Source organism: Colias philodice, chromosome 20, assembly GCF_061535455.1.
Source record: "Colias philodice isolate Cphi_HAF_F1 chromosome 20, ilColPhil1 Martin Lab GWU primary, whole genome shotgun sequence".
NCBI classification, from domain to species: Eukaryota; Metazoa; Arthropoda; class Insecta; order Lepidoptera; family Pieridae; genus Colias; species Colias philodice.
The window spans coordinates 5,768,298-5,783,242 of record NC_143105.1 but is presented as its reverse complement, the minus strand read 5'-3'; the positions used below and the strand labels follow the sequence as shown (position 1 = coordinate 5,783,242).

The 14,945-nt window shown below is 30.1% G+C and overlaps 1 protein-coding gene across 6 annotated transcripts in view; it reads right to left on the bottom strand.

Annotated features, from left to right (window-relative positions):
- LOC149479476 (facilitated trehalose transporter Tret1-like) overlaps positions 1-7,069 on the bottom strand; it is a 53,557-nt gene extending 46,488 nt beyond the window's left edge. For 2 of the 6 annotated variants that reach the window (XM_089708183.1, XM_089708184.1), the window contains exon 1: positions 6,916-7,069. The gene's annotated coding sequence lies outside the window, so the exon portion shown is untranslated. Of the gene's footprint in view, positions 1-6,911 lie in introns of all 6 variants that reach the window. The other 4 variants (XM_089708187.1, XM_089708185.1, XM_089708186.1 and 1 more) reach the window with 4 other exon arrangements.
- Positions 7,070-14,945: the final 7,876 nt, after the last annotated feature.

The window sequence follows — 14,945 nt, the reverse complement described above, 5'->3', positions numbered from 1 at the left end:
TAAGTAGTAATTAAAGAAATAATAAGAAATGAATATTTTGTGATGCGATTACAAAAGGAAATTCTGCAGAGGTCACTATCAAAACATTTACAAACAGTGCTCATTATAAATGGACCCTTTGGTTCTGCACTAATACTTTCATAATGCATTGAATTAACTTTTTTTCACTTAAAGAGCTATTACGATACATTTTTGTTTATAGATGTTTGTTGTTACGTAATTGTACTTTTAGTAAAACAACTTTACGTTTATTGTAAGGAATAACAGATTATTGTAAAGACTTATTTTTAATATTTATCCTAATTCAAAACGTGTTTAAATCAATGTTATTAAGTCTGGTTTTTTATTTTGGAAAGAGTTTTCCTCAGGTGGAGAGCGGAAAAATTAACAAAAAATGACTCTATTTTTGCAATTCAGTACACGTAGTCACCGTAGTAAAACTTATACTATGGTATTTACTGTTAATCTATACTAATATTATAAATGCGAAAGTAACTCTGTCTGTCTGTCTGTTACTCAATCACGCCTAAAAAACTGAACCAATTTGCATGAAATTTGGTATGGAGATATTTTGATACCCGAGAAAGGACATATGCTACCTTTTATTGCGAAATATGTACCACGGGCGAAGCCGGGGTGGACCTCTAGTACTACATATAAATAACATGTTATTGTTTAACTGTTGTATTTAATATTTAATACTAAGTACTTTCATTTGTGTTGGTTTCCATGTGGTAATAAGAAAACACAAAAGACTATAAAATATCCTAAGCGTCAATATAATGGCATCCGTTTTATAGTAATTGCTTTTTATAAAGCAGAATGAGAATGTATTTCTATAATCTATAGTTGTTTTTATTATTCTTATCTCCATTTCAATCTTTTATTTAGAGGTCAATAAAATCTCTAATGAATATTGATATTTATTTGCTTTAGAAATGCGTCGTAAAGTAAATTTCTAAGTATGTTTTTCAATGCTCTTTAACATTATTTTTAAGAGTGTGTACAGGCATGCTCTCGACGAGAGTCTTTTCGGCCGAGGCTCTCGACGAGAGGCTCTCGACGAGTGTGTACAGCCGCGGTAAAGGTCTTCTAAGGTCTACAAGAAACTATAGAAAGTACGACCATTACCGCATTGTTTTGCAGATATAGTTAGCGTCACAAAATGCCTAAACTTGTTGACACACGAGTCATATTGTAGAAAAAAATAATGCCCAGTAACAAATTTGGAATGCGAAGGTACCATAATTTATAATTAATAATTAGAACCGGTTAAATATTTAAAAACCTGTTGAAGCTGATTCTGGACAATTGATTTAATTTGGATAATTAACGATTTTTTTAAGCACCGCTTTATATTCTGATAGTCATCGTCCTATCATATATTATTATATCACAAATTGGGAACGTATTTGTAAATTATATTAAAAATAATAAAAAAATAACGTACTTCAAAATGCATCACTTATTAATTATCTCAAAATTTTCAATAAAACACCGAATTATCGCGAATATAAAATTGTCTACGATTGGGGATTGTATATTATGTGTCGATAAGATCAGCATGTTATAAAATATGTTACCTGATACTTTTAAGGAAGCCTGTGAAATTAGAGTTCTGAGATAATAATATCTTTATAGTTATAAGGCTACTTACATGAGGTATAAAGTTTTTTTTTTATTATATTATAATATAACGTGTTTTTGAATTCAAAGAATGCGATCACTAAAATTAAGAAACGGACGTTTTTAATTTGTATACTTAGGTACTTCAAAAGTTAAAGTTAAACTTAGTTAAAGTTATAAATAATATCTATTAATATTATTTTAGATTAATAAAAGTAATATATTAGAACATAATTATTTCAACTTAGTATTTTTTAATTTATTTGAAAACTTTGACAAGATAGATAAAAAAAACATATATATATTCTTGCTTCAAGAGCATCAGCGGCTAACGATAATTAATATGAGAATTTATCACACATAATATTATCTACTAGAAAATCTTTCATTATCGAATCCCAATCAAATATGCAAATGTGTAATTATAACTGCAGATTAAGAGCCTAGATTTAGATCACTTTAGTGTTATAAATGTATATTTTATGCACTTTTAATCAATTTAAGAGCGCAAAATTTCGTTTATCGCGAGAACCTAATATAATATCTATTGCGGCCAGATTTGCGGGTGCACTTTGTAGATTATAATCAAACATATATTACCATAGATAAAATATTATAAAGATATTAGATATAGAAATAAATGCATCCACGACTTGAATAATGTGCCCCGGTTCATCCGCTTTGACTAAAATTTGAAACTCTCTCATTCAATTAAAAACGATTCAAAATCCGTTGCGTAATTTTAGAGATTTAGGTATGCATATCTATATATTATATGACAGCGTATTTGTTTTATAATTATAATTATTTAATTGTGACATTCCACATTATATGGACTAAAGATGGACTACAGGTAAATTAGCTTGGAGAAATTTTTGCATATGTAGTGGTGTGTATATTACTCAGATCTTAGAGCGCGTTTCCACTATATCGTTCTGGCCTATACAAAAATGTTTCGATATCCTAACATTACTATTTAACTTTATACTTATTCCTAGCAACACTTTTGTTTTCAATAAAAACAAGTTTTTATTTGAAAGAAAATGGTTTTGACTTTATAAAAAAAAATATATCATTCAATTTTACGTCCTTGAGCAAACGACAAGGCGATTACCGTGAAACAATAAAATATCGTGTCCATAATAATTTGTTTCATAATTAATATTTGACCATAATAATTACGAAACAAAACAAATAAATAAATCGTCACTTGATAGTGGAAAGTGGAAACACGCACAAAACCAGAATAAACCAGTTTACGCTGTCCGCAGGTGCCACGTGCAGTCGTTTGGTAGCGTTAGAACATAAAGCACATTTCATTCAAAAATTATAATTATTATGTACGTAGTTTAATTGATAAATTTTGTATTTGTTGATTGTTGTTATTATTTGTTATTATTGTTATAATATTTGTTGAAGTGAATTACATGTCCCGCAGCCGGAGGCCCCAAATGAAAACTCAGATGTACTTAAAAACTACATTTAATAGCTAAAATGAGACTTTTACACCCATGTCTGCACGATGCAGACCGGAGTTAAAGAATGAATTTATACAGTTTAATAATTATAAAGACGTAAGCTTGGATGCTATAAGGGAAATCGCATCCACATTCTATTCCCGTGCGAACGGCGTATTCAGCAGTTTTGTATGAAGGCAGGGCCATAACTAGTGTTTAATTTGTGTGTAAGTGTTGTAACTTTATATTGTTAATTCAATATGGCTCCAGTGTTAAAACATGGTCGAGGCAAGCCTTTGACTTCTCAAACTAAAGAATTAAACTTTAAATGTCGTTTCTTTTTCAGGTTAGTAAATTTTTCATTTTAGTAACATTGTTAATGTAAAAGTTATATGTATGTTAAATGTGCAAATATTAAAATAAAGTCTCATCTTTTTCAGAGGAGAAACACATATAGTTTAATTTAAAATCCCTTATATATACAGGGTTACTTGTAAAACACCGGCAACCTCGCAGGACAAGATAGCTAACATCATAAGTAACAACATTTCGACTTTTGATAATTTGTTAGATTTTATTTTCATACAAAAATAAATATTCATTTAATTTTCCGTCTGAATATTATAAACTCTACGCCTCCCAAAAATTACGTAAACAAAAAGCGAACGAGAGGGGGAAGGGGGCGTCGCGTCGCCCATCCGATAATTAATAGAACATAGACTTACAAATGTAAGGAGAGTACAATAAAAGTTTAAAAAATCATTTAAAAATAATTTATTGCGTTATGCCAAAAGTCGTAGAACAAATGTTGTTATTTATGATGTTAGCTATCTTGTCCTGCGAGGTTGCTGGTGTTTTACAAGTAACCCTGTATAAAATAAAAACTAAAAATAAAATGTTGTTTTATTTTATTTGCTGACCATACACTACTACAAACGCAAAAATTTCTCCAAGCTAATTTACCTGTATCTGACACAACAATGTTCTTTTTTAACCTGAGACTAGCTCGTTCAACAAAACAAACAAACAAACGATTCAGCTATATAAAAAATAAGGAATTTCGAGTTTTATAGTTTTACGGCGCTGTGGGGTATATCTTAAACTAAAGGCTTATCAGGCTATAAAATGTAGGGGTTGATTGGTCGCATCCTTAAAACGATAATATGGATAACCGTGGGAAAGGCGAAAGAATTCCGTTCCAATTTGGGGCCCTAGAACTTTTAATTAACAGTACCTACAATTAAGTTCACTAGAACATTTAAGATGAAAGTCATTTGTATTTATTGAACGTATTTGATAAGTCTATAATTCTATTGATTCTTCACGACCTTAAACAAGGATACAATTTGTATAAATAAGTCAGTTGCTTATCTTGACATTCCCGTAATCAGTATATAGAATTGATACAAAACGGTCTCATGGGAAACATCAATAAGTAATTAGCCTAATGTAAGTTTACTTCATTATTTCTATATAAATTAAACATAATTAATGTCAACAGTGAATGGTATGCGTAATGATAGTGTTAAAGTAATCTGCCTTCAGAAATAAATGACTGGATGTAACTAGTAATAAGTACATAGCCGAGACTAAGAAGACTAAGAAACTATTTATATAAGTATTATTTATATAGTTATAATATAATAACCCTTTTAAGAATTAGCAGAGCAATTAAATTTTATCGTCATTAAAAAGCGATCTATTTTATTCACAATAAAAAAAATATATATTATTTTGTTCAAATGCAGCGTCATTCTTATTAGGAACTATATATTATTTTTTGGAATTTTAATATGATAGAATGAAATACAATTTTTGTCATAAATCTTCGCTCGACTCTCTTTTGTAGTCTATATTGGATTGCAAGTGCATTTTTCAGTGCATCTATTAATATTAATATTTTTCTATGTTAATCTTGATTTGATTTATACCGTAAAAATATATTACAGTAGATAGAGTATATTATATTATCTGAGATAGAGCTAAATGCTTTATAAATTAAATTAAGCTATATTTGTTATATAACGTTTTACAAACAATATTTCCAAGATTTAAAAGGATTAATCGAAAGCCACTGTTCGAGTTCAAGGGATACACAAGCTATAAATTCATCCAATTAGTGTCGAACATGTATTCTTTACAACTGATTTAATATTCGTGTTTCACAAACGCTACAGTTTGTAAGCAACACCATTTATCTGTAAAACTATTCAGTTTTTACACTGGCTATTATAAGAATTATATAATTTGAAAAATTATATTTCCATGGAATAATTAACTTGATAATTGAACACACTTTATCTAAAGACTTGATTATTTGCATGCCTTAGCTTGTTTTATAGCAAATTGTGACTTAATTAATTATAATTTTATTTTAGTTCAGAGATAAGTAAATAACAAATATTAAATGTATTTATTTAAATAGTATAATCGTGTCAAGAGTTATATTATAATATATATTTACATATAAATTGGATTATCTGAAAATATTTCTGTAACCAGATACGGAATGACAAATCACAAATATAAGAATCAATAAGATAAGATAATTTAATAAAATTAATAAATAGGCAAAAAGTCAAATTTCTGTTTGTTCCATATTGTTTTAATATCATCGCACAATAATAATGTTTTATGAATGGAAGGTATTTGATGAGAAACAACTTTTTAGGATGATCCTATCCCATCTCTATCTAGCTAGAGAATTTAAATACGAGTTTGTATAATTCAGACAAAAATAAGAATATTTTTAATTCATCAATGCTATAAAACCAACCTGTACCATGTAGGCACTGTATTATAATTTGGACAGGGTTTCAGTTAAAATTATCAAAACAAGATACAAGGTAAAAAACAAAAAATAATAACAGATACCTACCAAAATAGAGCTTGTTTTTTTTTTTTTTAATTTGTGATGAGTAACGTAAATGTTTTGTCGAGTTCATAAATATTAAAATTATAACTTACCCAGATTGTATAATAAACTGTCTAACTTTATTATAACCAAAAATATTTTAAAGCCTGAGCCAACGAGTAAAAATGTTTATCTTCATATTATATTCGTTACAAAAAATATTCAATTACGTCAGTCGAAATAACAAGATTTAACATCTTCATGTGGTTAAAATCATATGAATTTCTGAGATTTAAGTTATTTTCTCGACGGAGTCATACGATATAAATGTAAATAATCTTATAAAATGTTATCATGAAAAGTTTTTAATTAAAATAATTGTAGTTTTATTAATATGAATACTTGATTCTCTTTCATTTTTAAAGGTTAATGTTTAACCTTAAATTCAACTTTTAAAAGTTTCTGTCAAACTTCAAACAACGCTAAAAGATGCTAAAAGCACTTAAATTTAGTCAGTTTCTCGCGGTTGTTTAGATGAATAAAATATGCAAGTTTAATAAAACATAAGATGCAATATGACGATTTATAAGTATTTATAATGTTTTGCATTTAATTTACTACCTACTTTGCAAAATGTTATGCAACATATACCGGCGTCCATGGCCGTTGACCATAGAACGATGTCGGTCTATGGTTTTTATGAGCGGAATATGAATAGTATGAATTAGTATCTATGAAACATTACATATTTGTTTTTATCTATTGTCATTTATTTTTAGATTTTCGTACACACTTTCGATATTATTTAAAGTTTGGCTTGCGCCAAAATCGTTAAGCTGACTTTTGTGTCGTTAATTTTTAATTAATGGGTTTTATTCACGGCAAGTTATGTAGTTACCGGCTTTTAAATCATTGCTAATTTTTTGTATTATATTTGCGGTTTTTTAAATTTATTATTTATAAATTATATTCACAGACCACTGAAGTTTTGTCTTTCACACACACTGTCTCATAAAATCCGTTGTTGAATAAATTTAGTATATTGTTGTCGGAATACTAAATCGCTGGATCGGTAAAGCGATCGCCTGACAGCAACCGAGGTAAGGAACTGGGCAACTGGCCGGGCCAGAGCAACCATCCGCTATACCACCCATCAAGTAAAACCAAAGCGTGCAATTGCTTTTCACGTCCTTTCTGTGATTTTTTAATCTTGCGTAATAATAAATATTTATAATTTATTATGTTTATCATTATCATTAATAACAGACGGTTTATTATAGTTGTTTAAGCGGGCGATTAGAAGCGAGCGTGGTCATAGACACGCTATCGGATGTTCGTCTTTTGAATTCACTTCTTAGGGGTTTTTGTCAATAAGTGAAGTGTATAAGTAGGATATTATAAAGATTTTATCTTTGAATATAAATTAAAGTTAACCATCTGTTATCGATAACTTAAATATTTCGTTAGTTTTATCTAGCATCGTGCTTCAAATAAAAAATATGTACGTAAGTAGTCTTGAGCGGATTCAAATTAAAGTGAAAATAAATATAATAGACTCAAAATATATTATTACACACTTTTCTTAATCATATTATGCAACACAAACAAGTAGAAATGTATAGTATCCACTTTTGCATTCACATATTTTTTAAAATATTTTTCAAATAAAGGAATACTTATTTACATTATTATGCGACAGTGAAATGCTTATTTTAACTTTTTAAAATCAATTGAGGCAAAAGGAAAGGTACTCGCGAGAAACCTTCCGAGTCAAGCCTTGAATTAAATTAAAAATGCGTAATTACGTATTAAATTGCGTGAGAAACTTCTGGAATGCTCTACATAAACAACACAAGATTTCCCTGAAATTGCTTTCCATGGTTTAATAAAACCTTACTATATCAAATTCACAACATCGACAATTTTTTTTCCATTATATTAAGTAGAAAAATTCCCTCCTTCTTTATGAGATCGGGTGTAGTCTAAAAGTTAAACCATGAAAAAAATAAAGACTGTCACCAGTAGGCAGTAACAGAGATAAAACCTAAGGGCTCTCCTCCTCCTCCTCCTCCTCCAGAGGGGAACCTCTCTACACTTAGTAGATTTTATATTATCTAATCTTAAACATATGCGACATGAAGCAAAACCAGATCCTAGAAGCCCATTGGTTTGTTTAATCCATTTTATATAGCATGTTTATTCTAACTAAAGATTATGAGGATAGTTATAGGATAAACCGGTTTACTAAGAGCCCCCGGATCGCCCTGTCATGTATCAATTAGTATCAACGTTTGTTAAAAAATAAAAAATAAATAGGTTGGAAGTTTATTGAACTTGAAATTGTAATCCATAATCTGTGTACGTGAAGCGTCAAATGACATTTAATCTCTCAGCATAAAGTGGGGTCACAGAACGTAGGTACCTAATAAGGCCTACTTACATCGTTATAGGAAATACTGAATTGCACTTTTAATACGTGTCAGGCTTAATATTGTTTATATATTTACTTGCAATGCACACAAAAAATATTCACTGCATTGGAAATATTCTTGACTAGTTATTTTTTATGTATTGTGTCATTTTTATTACCTTTTATAATTAATTATTGCATAATAATGTGATAAGAGTAAGGTCGACGATTCGTGATCGGGCGTACATAAATTATATTTTATTTACATTTCAATTCATATTATGTACGATTTATTAACAATTATCACATATTTAGAAAATACGAATATAACATTTTAATTTGTGACTCTTGTTATTATTATACATAATATATTTTAGACTGTTATGTTTATTTGTCGTAAATAAGCTAAGGCATAAAATAAAGAGGATATTTCACCACCATTATCACAGACTAATAATTATTATACTACGTATCCAATATTATTGATTTGAAAACGTTACTATTTTACGTTACAAATTAAACAGACTAAGGCTTTACATGCATGTTGTAATTTATACAACAAAAACATAGTGCCTACCATAGGTGCCTACGTTTAAACTTTAAAGTACATATGTAGGTATGTACAGAAGTATTTCAGAAGCGCAACATTTCGTGTTTAATATTAAAACAAATGATTTAGGTGTTGTTTTCACCTAGCATCAGCCGCCCCATGTATTTTAATTGTTCGTAATGCGAAATATTTCGATTAGCTCAAGATAATGTAAAAATCGTTCAGCTGTTGAACATTGCGCGTTACAAGGTATTTTAATAAAACATGTTGCGGTATGCTAAGTTAAATTAAAAGAAAAATATCACCTGTAACTAAGAAATGCTGTCGATAATTTTGAAATATATCCAGGGGATTAATAATCGTAGTATTGTAATTGTTTATTAAAACAGGCTGTAACGTGCACTTTTTACGTCGTTAAATCATAGAAATCCGCTCATTACGTACCTACTTATTGAATTCGGTAGTTTACGTAAATAGTGCGCTAAAAGGAATAAACAAACCTCAATATTTTGGCTTGGACTCTTTAGAAATAGGTAGGTATGTATTAAGAATATGATCTGAATTTTAAGCTTAAGTAGGAAACCATACGTTTATATTTTATATATTGTTTATATTCTTACTAATACGATTTATAGTATGCCTACGGTTATGTTTATATTTCTTAAGAAAAAGTTAATACCGCAAACTCTACAGCACCATTAGAACGCATTGGAATTAAATAAATACAACAGTTAAATATTTACCACAGTCATAAACAAAACCCTTCAATTTTCAACCCATAAATGGAAAGGAAAAATCTATTTTTCCTGTAAAGCTAAACGTTGAAGCCGCACCTGTCGTTATTGAGTGGTAATTGGTATCCTTAAATTTAGCAAATAAATTAATTTTTTTTATACAACAATAGCAAACCGCAGTCATAATAAAAACTATTACAGTGGAGGGCCATATTATTTGGACTTACAAATAAACCAGTTTAAGGAGAAGGGTAGCTTGACCAATGAACATATACCTATCCTTTAAGGATATATCTCTGTACTAGTAAATTGGAGTGTTTGTCTGTTTATTCCGGCAAATCTCCGGAACGGCTCTACCGATTTTTACGGGAATTTCAGTAACAGATAGCTGATATTATAAGGAGTAACTTGGCTATTTATTATTCTGATCCACAGGAAGTTAGTTACGCGGCTTACCTACGCCGCAGGTGAAATCGCGGGACGCAACTAGTCCTCAATATATTTATTTTAAAGATTTTGCTCTGTCTGAAATTTTGCCGGTATTATAGACACCTTTTTGTAATAATAAACAGTTCGTAAATGCACTACTTACCTACACACAATTTGCTAAATATGCATTTACTGCAATCGAGATTTCCGATTATATCGAATAATTTCCTCTTTTTTCTTTAAATTTGCGCGAACATGCATTGATAATTAATTTTCCTGTTATAATACCTTTTGAATTATGACTTATTGGGCTAAAAAGGATGTAGTATATCGCAAAGAATATTATGATGCTTGTTTTATACTTTTAATGGAAGAGTAAAATAAATATTACTAGGTTTTAATATATACAAATGTACTCTAGGTATATCCGAATCATTAAATAAAATATAGAGTAATCTGGTTTCCAATAAAATATGTAGGTACTTTAGATTGTGACTTAATGGAATGTGCGAATCGTAAGAGAGGATATACATTCATAAAATAAACTTGTTTAATGAATACTAATAGTTTCAGTAATTTAATTATTTATTTATTCTATGATACACATTTGGATAGGAGACATTTTCTTGACATTCCTATAAATGGTTTCATCGGATCGCAGAATACGTATGATATGAATATAATGAAGATTTTAGACTCTTTTCGGACTCATAATATTATTATTCTTAACTAGCAGTCCGCCCCGGCTTCGCCCGTGGTACATATTTACGTTTTCTCTACGTAAGAACCATCCTCGTACTTCAAGGAATATAATAAAAAAAGAATTAACGAAATCGGTTCAGCCGTTCTCAAGTTATGCGCTTACCAACACATTTTGGGATTCATTTTTATATTATAGATTATACATGACAACGTTTAACCATGTTTAACGCAGTCCTCTTTGATTTTTTTTTATCTAGGCATAATCAAATTCACGGAAACGCGAATTCAACCCACTTTAAAATTATCATAAAAATTTGTAAAAATGTATAATGCATCCTGCGTTTACATTTAAATAATTTTCCCATTGATTTATATATTGATGATTTAATAATATTGTAAACAAACAGAAAGAATCTGTGTTTGTTTTTCTAAACAGTAGGTTATAACTTCGCTACTAATCGCTTCTTATTGACTGGATTATCCGAAATTACATATGTATTTGAAACTAGTTTACACTGGTTTATTATCAATGATCTAAAGTCGGGCAAAAGCCGGAATTCGCTATAGAAAAAGCACGTGCGGATAATTTGCCTATAATTTATTATAATATAGCTCTTATATGATGATACTTCATTTGGATAGCTCTATAAATAAGACTCAATGCCACGTTCAAATAATTATTTATTTCGACGTGACGTTGTGAAATTATGTATCAAAAAGTGATCGGAAAGAAAGCTACTCCATCACATTTACATCTCGATCAGATGTCTGGGTCACTATTTCAGTTTTAAATTTACGACCATAAAGCTATTTTTATTGAATTAGAAGAGCTAATGAAACAAGTTTAATTATATTTTAATCATTTTCATCAGGAACACAAAGCTCTTAATTATAGATGAATATAATTACACTTAATTTTACTAGAAAAATAATATGCTTCTGATTGGTTGAAAATAGGAAAACAATAACCAATTAGGAGCCGGTAGGGTAGAAATGAGCTTCATTTTAAAAAGTATAATAATAGTTTTGCTTTGATCAATGTTCCATAACAATCATAACATGATGTTCTTGCTCGTTATTCCATAAAACAACAAAACAATAAAACGGAAATTGAAAGAACAGTGTGAAATGGAAAGTTTAAACAGGCATCAAAGCGAATAGAGGAATAATTAGTCGATCATGTTAAGCGTTTAAAGTTTACTCTTATTTTGATTTAGGCAATTTGCATTCTTACATCACGCAAGCGTTTATAAGGCGTTTGACAATTTCGTGTAGATCCTGTGAGAGAAATTCTAGAAGTAGAAATCCTTTTAGGATGGATGAATTGATGATCATTGTTTACTAAAAAAAACGTCTGATCGATACAAGCTACCCATGCATTATTTTTGGTCATTTGGAAATGCGAGGAAAAACGAATCACTCAGACTTTTGAAAATTCATAATTCGTTATACTTTAGTCAGTATAATTATTTTATTGCCAACTACCACTTTACATTATTTGTATTACGTAATTTAAAAGCCATTTTTGAAACGCAAAATGTCCGGTGAATTTTTGAAAATTGTATTAAATTTTATGTACATCCTTCAGATAATTAAGTTGACGCTTCATAAAATTTTGTCTGCAGTTTCAATGGTTTGAGGATAATTTTAAATGATTGAATTAAAATCCTCTTGTTTCTATATATAATATCATTGATTAAAATATTCAATTTGCGTCATTTATAAATGTCATCAGACGTCCTTGATTTTTAACCGACTTCCAAAAAAAGGAGGAGGTTATCAATTCGGCCGGTATGTTTTTTTTTTTTTTTATGTATGTACACCGATTACTCCGAGGTTTCTGAACCGATTTACGTGATTCTTTTTTTGTTCGATGCGGGATGGTGTCGAATTGGTCCCATAAAAATTTTATTCGGATAGGCCCAGTAGTTTTTATTTTATGAGCATTTTTGTCTGTATATTTGTAAATGTTGCAAGTGCAAGTTTGAAGTCGGTTGTTTTTAACGCAGTTATCACTTGTTCAGAGTCTGCGAAGTCAGAGTCAGAGTTAGGCGTAAAAATATAGGCCACAAGTCACTATAGTTCACTTCACATGTGCACAGTGCATTCTACGTCCGCGTTTACGTGCATTTTAAACCTTAACTTGAAAAAGTTGCATTTAATTGAAATATAATAATGTTCTAGTTGATATAAATAATTATTATTTTTCTGTCTTTACTTATTTTTCTAAACAATGGGTTTTCTTAATTCACCATCAGATGTAAATTTCTGAGATGATTTTCAGATCAAATGCCGTGCTGGCAGCTGCCATGGGTGCTCTTTAAGTTCCTTCATCTAAAGGTATTTGTTTATCGATAAAAACTGGTGCAGATAAATATACTTATACTGAGAAACTTGCGAGTCCTGAGGGCAATGTACTCACATTATTCATATCTAATTAACGATCCGACGAGTATTATCTCTTTTATAAAGTGGGTAGATTTTTTGTTCGCTCGGTCGTTTTTATATGAAATAGGCATATAACTATTGTATTGATTTTGAAAATAGTTTCACAATGAGAAAACTGCATTAGTACTGAATGAAAAAAAATAAGATCGGTGCTACGGCGCGTTCATAATAAGATGTAGAGACTTGTTCAGAATTGTGACTCGTGAGAATCTTTTGTAAATAGATGGTTAGAATAGCATCCTTCTTTATTAGGTAGGTACACTTCTGAACAGAGCCTAAACATTAATTTAAAATCAGTAAGTACCATTAAAAACACACCTATCGCGATAACTCCAAAGAAACTTCCTGAAAATGAAAATACCTGCAACTAGTATATTATTATTAGTCTGTGCTGCAACTATAAAAACAGCATTGTGATATAGATAGACTGCGTCAAATTCTTGAAAGTAATTTATGGTATCTTTAGCAAACTGAGTATGCAATAAAAAATAAAATCTGGCGCAATACTAGGTACTAAGGCTATTATTACTCCTTAGGTCGTTATTTGTCGTTTTTCTTTAAAGTCAAATAAAACCACACATGCGAGGGTCTCAACACCTGACCTGAGAATTGTCCAGCAAAAGACACCTAAATAACTAGGAATAAGTGACTTTATAAAGTAATAAATCATAAGAAACATAAGACATTACACACCTCAGTACTTTCACTCATCAAAGGTTGTTGTCCTCACACATTTACTGGTTCACATGATGTAGAGTAAATGTTAATACCATCATATGGAAAATTACCACACAAGTAATGACACTTGCAACGAACTAAATATATTTGCGACAGAAATGCAACGAACTTGTGACATTCAAAACGATTAATCATGATTCTATCACGCAGTTGCATGAAAAAAACAACCTATCTTATGAAAACTATAAACTATATTATTACTAGTGGTGGCTTCGCCCGTGGTACCTACATGTTTAAACTATCCTATCTCTCAAGTTGAATCGAACTGCACATGGTGTGCTAATTTTATTATAATCGGTTAAGTGGTTTAGGAGTCCATTGAGGACAAACATTGTGACACGAGATTTATATATATTAAGATTGAAGGCACATTGAACCTTGGATTTTGATTATTATTTAGCCTGTATTGCCAAGGACTAAGTGTACGTACTCGTATATGGACTCATAAACATGAGAGGCAATAAAATCACACCTTTAGCTAAAATATACAGCGGCATGAGTTATAAAGGCATGTTTTTACACGAGCCCTGATATATAGCCTGCTATCTAGTTTGTATCTCACCGATTACTTAGGATATAATTACATATATTCCTCAGTACTAGTTTGCCTTCTCTCTCCTCCTCTTTAATTCCCCATCTATCCATCCCCTATTTTAACTAACCTTTAAGTTGTTTTGCAGCAACAAAGAGCCTACATCTTTGTCCAAGATTCAATTTATCTACGGGAGATTCTTTGTAATTAATTCAGGAGTTCAGTGGCAATTAAATGGGTTACAGAATAGAGACTTTTGTATTTATTTATAGGTAATGTATTTTATAGTATAAACTAGTTTTTGCCCACGCTTAGTAGGTAAAAAATCCAAATAGAAGAATATATAGACCTGTAGTATCGGTGAAGTCTGCATTCCTTTCCATGAATAAATTTTTGCATGATATCTTTACAAACTTTTGTAAGACAAAATTTGGATTATAGAGTCTAGAGACGCGGTCCTTTACT